This window comes from Nanorana parkeri, unplaced genomic scaffold, assembly GCF_000935625.1.
Source record: "Nanorana parkeri isolate BGI_ZX_2015 unplaced genomic scaffold, ASM93562v1 scaffold110, whole genome shotgun sequence".
NCBI classification, from domain to species: Eukaryota; Metazoa; Chordata; class Amphibia; order Anura; family Dicroglossidae; genus Nanorana; species Nanorana parkeri.
In genome coordinates, this window is record NW_017306378.1 from 1,792,509 (window position 1) to 1,802,152 (window position 9,644).

Below are 9,644 nucleotides of genomic sequence, written 5' to 3' on the forward strand. Positions count from 1 at the left end.
CCACTACTAACGTACCAGTGCGACTGCCTGAAGCTGTGTTCCGTATTCTGTGCAGTTTAGAGTTTGCTATTTTTAACAGATTGCCTCTATTTCATCAATTATGCATAGCTACAGAATACCAGGCAGGATAATTAAGCTGTCTTCTGTTCCTATCTATACATTTTACAGAGTGCTCTTGGGTGGACTTTGGGAAGTTGCGTATGGGTTTTCAGAACTAGTTTCCAGTAGAGAACATCAGTATATAGCTGGAACAAAAATAAGCATTTGGCTAGGGAAGCAGACTTGTCTACACACATCTCCGCCTGCCCTCTGCAAAAACATATGCACAGAAGGAGAAGGGCTAGCAAGGTCCTACTATGTCTGTTAAATCCTTATTAGCACCCTGTGCCCTTCATTAGCTGGAGATGTCTTCTTGTAAACTTTCTGCAGCTGGGAACGTGATATCAGATGCTCACAGATATTTACATTGTCTGTTCTGCACACGAGAGGCAACCAGGCAGCAAAGATTTAAAGGCAGCCAATAGTTCAGAAAGGGGGGATCAGCAGTTTGCTTAGCCAGCTTCTCCGGAGGGAAATAATCATGTACCTAAGTGGAGCAGAGATTCTCTTATTTCATCATGGTAAATAATTGCCCAACTGAATCAATAATTAAAGGAACCTAAGAAGACAGTCTGGGAAGATTCCTTGGGTCATGGATTTAGTTTGTTGATACTAGATCCTGGCTATTGATCTACAGTTAGACAAGACAGAATGATATTTGCACTGAATTTCATTTTGTTAATATGAGCCTGTGATCTTCATTCCCTTGTGCTCTTAAGGGTTAAAAGATAAAAGGAATATTGATAATAAATTAAAAATGTATTTGCTTTTGAGATTTTTTTTAATAAAGGCAAAGATATTAGAAAGATGTTCTAGATTTGTGTTGTGGTATTGGTAAAATGTGAATGTCCATATGGCACTTTTCACATGTTAAACTGGACTGTTCTATGTGGGCATATAAAATATGCATCACAATATAAATTAATAAATTGAATGTGCAGTTCTACAAGGGCTATAAAGCTGAGCGACATAAAAAGGCTTTTCTCTTGTGACACTTGGGAACCTGGCTTAAGTGAATGTTACAGTGTTCCACCACTCTGAGTTGTTTTATTGCTAAACATGATTTAGACATACCTATTAAATCTATTTTAAGCTGCTATTTGCTGAGTATAATCCAGGGGTTGTGCCAGAAAAATGCAGCAACTTGCCATACCTAAGCATTGACTTGTCATACAGAATAATTTCTAATGGAATATGAGTATATGCATTGAAATGGAATATTACGTGTTAGGTAACAGGTTTAATTCATTTTAGAAACAACTGCTTATGTCAAAGAAGTAAAAAGTATTTTCAGATCTCCCTACTGTTACATGCTGGAGTATATTTCCTTACTCTTGCCTAAGTTTTTCAGTTCATGCACGTGTCCTGCTAAGTCACCTAATAGCTTTATAGGATTCTAAATTTGATTAATTTTAAAGAAAACTAATACAGTATAAACATAATGACAATGACCAAGTAAACTGTAGCTGTATTTCCATAAATGTTTACACTGCAATGCTCTTATAGCATTATTTTAAGTAGGTCTATACCTTCCTGCCCCCTTGAAGTATCTAAACTAGAGCTATGGAATTCTTAAATCACATTACCAAATTTTGTAGTTTTGACCTCTGCTAAAAGGAGGGATCAGAGATCAAAAGAGTACCTGATTGGCTGTGCCTCTGTACCAGTCCCCTAAGTCCATTTAACAGAGAAAATGACCAGTGCCTTGGCATTTGTTCATGTGATTGCCATTAGAGAAAGGAAAAGTACTAGTCACATGTTGTGCTGAAGAGGCTAAAAGGACCAAAGTACATATAGAAGGATCAGTGGTTCAGCCTGAGCTTTGATACTCCCTTTCAGCTGGGATTATGTGACCAATACTCCAGCATTTGATGAGCACTGTTTCAGTAAGGAAGGTATGATAGTGAATGTCTGTGAAGGTTCTCATTCATCCAGGTCATAGTATATCTGTAAAAGATAAGTCAAGGCAACTGGACTTGCTGTAATTTTCTTGAAAAATACAGCAAGTCCAGTTGCCTTGACTTATTTCCTTACTACAACAGAAAGTGACTTACTGAAAGTGTGACTTTGGCACTCCATAAGTCGCACTTTAACACATATAATGCAGGATCAGTAGTCCTGCAATGTAAGTGAGGGCGCCAAGGACCAGCCCACAACCCAGAGTGTCAGAGGGAAGAGAAGAGCACCCACTGCCGGGGAAGCGAGGGATGGGGTAAGTAAAACTGCTTTTTAATAGTTCCCAAGACAAAAACAAGCATTTAAATCTGCAAGGGTACTTTTGAATTTCAATTGCAGTTTAAATACATACTGCTATTGCTGAAAGATCAGAATGCTGTCAGAGTAACCTCCGTGTCTAGGTTAAATTACAATTTAAAATGGCCATTTCAAGGGGAAATGTCTTTAATAAAGAAGGAAGGTAATATATATTTTTTTTATTTCTATATTTCTATCAATGACTTTCATCGGTAGATTATCTACTTTTTATTACTGTGACGGTCAAAAATTTAGGCGAATGTCGGTCTCCTGGGAAGGACAACCAAAGCTTCTAACCTTTCCTCACTCAACTTAAAATAGAGCATTTGTTACGTTCCTGTTCCCATAGGAGAGATTTCCTATCATTTGCTGTTCCTCTTAACCCATAACCCTACCCAGTGGGGTAAATTACTCATACAGGTTCTAACTATTTCCCACTCAAATTAAAAGGTTTGGACTGGAATTGAAATTGCATTAGTTAATTGCTGCATGCCAAATCAGTCTTTTATTGGTGATGGACTCCTTTATTTACATGCTGCCAAGGACAATCAGAAATCAGTCTTCTGGTGGTTGATCAAAAATCATTTTTTTCTTCCTTTAACCATAAAATTATCACATCTGAGTCAAGAATGTTTTGTAGGTTAAAGTGCATTGTTTTAAATCAGTGTTGGAAGCAGATGTTAGAAGACTTATATCAATCACCTTTACAAATAAATCATGTAGCTAATATTAAGAGTAACATGATGGTATGAGAGTGTGTGTGTGTGTGTGTATGTGTTTCTCACACGGTGTTGCTGCTTCTGCTGTTGCCTGATCAGTGGATACACAGGTGCTGTGCTCCACTGCTTCATTCATCACATACAGCTTCCACTATTAATAATGATGTCCTGAAACTCTTACATGAGGTTGTATTGGATTTCCAGTGCAGATACAATACAGGAAAGATCTTTCTATATACTCTGCCTCTGGTATTGGATTGCTAATGCTGTATCAGTTACAAATAACTTGACTCCAAAGATATTGGAAATTGAAAACAAGGGAAAGTAAACTCCAATGGGGCTATTAATCAAAAATGATGTAGAATAAGAATTATTATACATAAGGAAACTATGAAGAATCAGTTACTTTGAATTATAGGATATATACATTTGCATTGCATGATAAAAAACATTGGTGCCATTCAGCCAAGTATGATCTTCTACAAGTTTTCTATGGTGTCCAGTCTCTGAAACCCTCATTTTAAACTGAAATGATCCACGTTCCTCTAGGTACTGCTATTCTTTATGTTTATAAATAAATGGCATATGCTGGATGTGCCATTATGAGGTCAGGGAGGAAATGTCACCTTTATATGATTAAATGCAACACATTTTCTGAGTGTAATGGAGGTGTCTGAATAATGCAGCTAATGTAAGAAACCTAAAGGGTCAGATCACACAAACTATTTTATTTCATTTATAGGTGGACATCTGTGTTTGCAGCCACTGTAATTATAGATCTCTTTGAGCCCTAGCTTCGAGATCCCTCCACCAGAGGTCCATGCTTTGTCCACCTCTATTATAAAGTCGTCCCACACTTGCAGAAGTGAGGAGTCTTAATCATACTGCTGAGAGAGAAATATATAAATCCCCTAAGCCAGACCTGACACATTTACATTGGAGCCTTACTTTTTGGAATCTATGATATTGTTGTCAGTGGAAGTCCATGAGCACTAGATGCTTAAAGCATATGTTGACTGCTAGAGCAGTCTAACTGCCTTCTGATTTATAGTGGGATGTTTCCTTCCCTGTAATAGAAACATATTTTAGATCCAAACAATCTTCATTTGTGCAAATTTACAGCTTGTTTCATTTCATTTTTTTCTTCTCTATTATTTTGAGATACCTACCATAATGTAGATGCAGACATATAGATATGTTTGGGAGATCAAGTTGTTAGCAGGATGGTCAGTAATGGTATCTGTGTCTTCCCTGTAAAAAAAAAATACTCAGCAAACATTAGTTTTTATATACCGAATGTGCATAAAAATAATTGTTTAGCAGCCAGACTGTACATGCATGGCTGCTTGCTAGGAAATGTCTTTTAGCACCTTAAAGGGGAAAACACAAACAAGTGTTTCTCCAATTTTAAATCTCACCTTAAGGTTATTGTTTGCTTTGCCCATGCAGGCCAATGCATCAGGTTCACTTAAATGCCCGCCCTTATCCCTGAATACGCTCACCCTCTTGCTCCATTTGGCCTCCCTGAGTTGAGAGAATACTTCAGGTATAAGGCTCATACGACTCCATCCTAACACAATGCAGCACTTGGTGCCTAAACATCCAGTCATTAGGTTCTAGCACAGTCACAAGAGGGAGCTGATGCTTTTACAGGGCATCTTCTCCTTGTGAATACTGCAGCAGGGGAGTTAAGGGAAGGTATGTGTAAGGAGCCACGGGGTGGGGGCTGCAATTATAGTGATCCTGTTGCTTTGCCTTACATAAGGAAACCATGTTCAATTTGAAGCAAAGTATTTTTAGTGCGCACACATTTTCATTTATTATTCAATAGTTACTGTAAAGTATTTTTATATGACTTTTTTACTTACCTTCTTTTGTATTTTTTATTTATTGTATAAACTATACAGTAGATGTTTATAGGCTAGTCACTAGAAGGATCTCTTACTGGCTCAGAGCATTTACTCTGTCTTCACTTTCATTGTGAAGAAAGAACAGTGGCACAAAGAAATTGGAGCTCATTTACTGATGGAGTTTAGACTCTTCACTCATAACATTGTGTAAATATTGCATTGCATTGTCCAATCATGTGAACAGCATGTGCATATGATTGAGTATTTCAAGTGAGCAGGAATTTTCTTTTCCAATGAATGGATATTTAAAAAATAGATTTACAGAATTTCTGGATTCTCAACTGCTTCAGGGCCCATTCACATCACATCCAGATCATCTCCAGACCAGACCAGATTGTTTCCAAACCCAAAATGCATCCTAATATACCCCTACGCTATTTTTGGCCTCTGTTCACACCAGCGCAGTCCGTTCCAGACCAGACCAGAAAAATACTGTATGTCTCATTTTGTCTGGTCTGGAATGCGCTGCAACTGCGGGCAGGTTCACACCATTTTCCGTACTAGATCTGGACCTGAAAATGGTGTGAACCTACCCTCAGATCAACCTCGCCATGAAGCACTGCAAAGCAGGAAGCAATCATGTAAATATGACTACCCCTTTGTATATTTTTGTTATTAAAAATCAAATACAGAGACAAAGATTTAAAAAAATTAACAGGTATTAATTGTGTAATTTTCTCCACCAGGATATCAAGATGACCTCTTTTACATGTATATCATATAAAACCTGAAAATTTCATATATATTACCTTTATTGCTGCAACAAAGATGTGGCCATGTATGTGAATTGTATATTTACAATATTGGATCGTAACTATATATATATCTATCTATCTATCTCTCTCGATAGATAGATAGATAGATAGATAGATAGATAGATAGATAGATAGATAGATAGATAGATAGATAGATATAATCTTAATTGTATATCCAACTGTATTGGATCTTATGTATTGGATGGCATTTGATGATTTATGTTCATCCACAGCAGTTGGTCAAGCTTGCATTAGTGTAAATGTATTTAATGTTTAAGTTAAAGAAGAAGCCTAGAGGCAGTTTTATAACTTCCTGGGATGTGTAAAGAGAATATGTAAACTTAGTTGACGCACTGTATACAACAAAGTAGCGTTGTTTTATTTAACTCCTGATGTTCTGATAGCAGTTATGTTGAACTATTGGCCTCTTCCTGACAATTCAGTTGTAGAGATTGTGAAGTACATTTTGGGGAACCTTAGGAACTGAAATTTGGTTCTAGTTTTCTAATTAGTGTTTATTACTTTTAGCTTACCCTTATACTTTTCCTGGCATTTTTCGAGACCGTCTGATCTGTGTAAGATGTTCCAAAATACCAAACAGAGAGCAAAGCACTAGACACCAGCATTGCCTGTGGACTCCGTGCAGTTAAACTAGCGTCCTCCCGTCACCCTAGGCTCAGCACCTAGGGTGACGGGAGGACGCTAGTTTGTGTCCTCCTGTTACCCTAAGGAGAACTATGGGGAAAAGCCTTAACCTTTAAAGTTCTCCTTTAAAGATGATGACAGATGAAAAAAAGCAGTACTGGTAATTAAAGGAGAACTATGGGGTTAAGTCTTTTCCCCCCTAGTTCTCCTTAGGGTAACGGGAGGACACAAACTAGCGTCCTCCCGTCACCCTAGGCTCAGTATACCACGAGCTGTAGCTCGCTGTATACTGAGACGCCGCAGCTGAAGCGGATCCCGGCAATTGTGCCGGGATCCGCCCAGCTGCATGACTCACAGTTGGCTCTGCCTATCTAGAGGCAGAGCCAGCTGTACCCGCCCCCTCCCCCATCCGTTCCGCCAGTCAGCACTGGCGGAGCGGGGAATCCAGCCCCTCCCCTGCACGGCAGAGAGCCGTGACAGGATCGAGAGGTGAGCGAACACCGGTATCTGTTCACTCACCTCCCGATCTACTGAGCCGACCTGTGACAGTCTCATTGTCACAGGTCGGCTAGAACTATGAGGTGAGTGGAAATCACTCACCTCATAGTTCTCCTTTAATATATTTTATTATACAGTATACTCCAAGGTAGCTATTATCATCTGTAAGCTCAAAAGCACCACATGACTGCATAATTAACATGGTATTCTTAACAGTAACCTGGCTTCATGTAGCTCCATCATACCAAACACTTCTGTGGAGCTTAGCACACAATACACTGGCTCCTTTTGCTGCCACAAACTAAAATGTCTATAGGAAGTATCCAAAACCCAGCCAGAGGAAAATGCCTAATGATAGTATCCTAAAGTCCATTGCCTTTGACTTGACCAACCAGTTGAACAAGGGCAGCCTGAGAAAAATGCAAGACATTGTGGGGAATGTATTAAAACTGGAGCAGGCAAAATGTGGAGCAGTTGCCCATGGCAACCAATCAGCATCTCTCTTCAGTTTGCTCAGATAAGATTTGAAAATGAGACAGAGAAGCTGATTGGTTGCAGTGCAAATCTGCTCCAGAATTTGTCTGCTCCAGTTTTGATAAATTCCACCTATAATGTTTTAAAAGGCATTCAATTTCAACTACACACTTTGGGATACAATATCCCCACCCACTCTTTGACACACTATGCCAACCCACTGCTTTAGATGCAGCCTCTTGAAACACCAACCTTATTTGCCCCTTGACACACTAGCCCCACTTGCCTCTGAAACAAATCTGCCCCACCTGTGCTTTGACACACAAGCACCACCCACTTCCTAATGTATCAGCCCCTTTAACACACCAACCCCACCAGCTACTTGACACACCAACCCCACCCACTCTTTAACACACCAGCCCCACCTACCCCATGACATGTCAGCCTCACCTGGCCTTTCAAATACCTGCCTCACCTGCTCCTTGACACAACAGTTACATCTGCCCCTTGATACACTATTCCCACCCACCCCTTATCACACCAGCCCCAGTCACCTCTTGACATGCCAACCTCACCACCCTTTCACATGCCAACCCCGCACCACCCTTTCTCATGCCGCCTCACCTGCCCCTTGAGGCGGCATTTTTTTAAAAAGATGTCAACATTTATGCAGGGTTATTCACTAGCTGCCGGAGGCAGCCGAGTGAATAACTGAGCCGTAGTGAAATAAGCCGCACAATGTTCAGCTATTCACTAGGGCTCAGTACAACTAATTTCAGCCGTACATCAGCAGAAATCAGCCGTACATCGGCTGCCTTCGGCTGCACTTTGGTCAGCTGAAGTGCAGAAGGACTTCGACTCAGCCGATCCAACATCTGGATCGGCTGCGCCGAAGCTCCAGCAGCTCACTCGCTGCCATTTGGCCCTATTCACATAGCGGCATTCGGCTTGGCTATTCTGCTCAGTACCTCCGTGGTACCGAGCAGAATAGCAAATAGTACAGCCGTGAGATGACGGCTGGCTGCGTCCAGCTGTCATTTGCGAAGCGTTCGGCTGGCTGTTCGCCCTGCTTTCGGTGTCACCTTGGCTCAGTCCAGCTGAAGCATACGCCTTTGGCTCGGCTGAGCCGCTCGGCCGCCTTCGAGAGCTGTAAGGGGCTATAGTGAATAGCCCGTACAGCAACCCTTCGTTTCGACTTGACTGAAGGGCTCCGGCATCTGAAGCTAGCCAAAGGATCAGCCAAAGCTGCGGCTGATCCTTCGGATAGCTTTGTAAATAGACCCCATAGATTTGAAGAATCATGTTTGTTCTACACTTGGCTGAATGTGAATTGCCATTAAATGTACATGATGTTAAGCTATGTCAAGTTAGAATTTTTTTGAAAGACATTGATAGAGACAGACTCTATCTATCACTGTGTTATCTATCTATCTATCTATCTATCTATCTATCTATCTATCTATCTATCTATCTATCTATCTATCTATCTGTCTATCTATCTATTCATGTTATTATCAATATATCATTTATTTTCCTTTTAACCCCAAAGAACAGAGAGCAGCTCCTTTGTAGTAGATTAGCATGAACTATTGACTGTTCCTAATGGCTATTGCTGTTCTTTCAAAAGGGAAAAATCTATGGCTGTATAGACATACATTTTTCAGTCATCAAAGTATCCAAAAGCTAGACAAACCACGTTATATATCTTCTTTTCCTCTATTTTTAAGTTTTTTCTCTGAAGTAAAATCATTGTGCAATCAAAATGTTTCTGTCATACATTTATCTCTTTTGACTTCCCGTTGCATGAAGGTTTGACAGGTATTGATGTTTGTCACAGAATGTTACACTGAGTGGATGCATACTGCAGGAAGATGAAATAAAAATTATAACATGCAGATTTTTTGGCTTTTGCTTGAATGAGCAAAACTAATGCCAACATTTCTGTAGCCTAGACTTTGATCCAAATCCTGCCACTCACGCCCCTCACATTTAAAGGTATATTCAAGTCAAACGGGAACATTTGCATTTCAACTCACTCAGGGGACACAGTGAAAACCTTACTTTGCAACTGACTTTAATTTCAGAGGCTGTCTGCACTGTTAGCTAAGTCCTTATGATTGCAGGTCTTTAGTATTTGAATGGACTTGAGTCTGCAAGTACTCCTGGGTTCAGCATACCACCCCCAGTAGTTCTCAGGCAGGCAGAATGCAGAACACAGAGCTATGTGACAAGAGGCTGTAGTACGTCTCCTTTTAAAGAATATTATGATATTTGCTCTCTTTAACAGAACG

General features: G+C 40.1%; 1 protein-coding gene across 4 annotated transcripts in view; it reads left to right on the forward strand.

Moving 5' to 3' along the window:
- DPP6 (dipeptidyl peptidase like 6) overlaps positions 1–9,644 on the forward strand; it is a 1,045,284-nt gene that overhangs the window by 572,402 nt on the left and 463,238 nt on the right. The gene's annotated exons all lie outside the window — the stretch shown is intronic.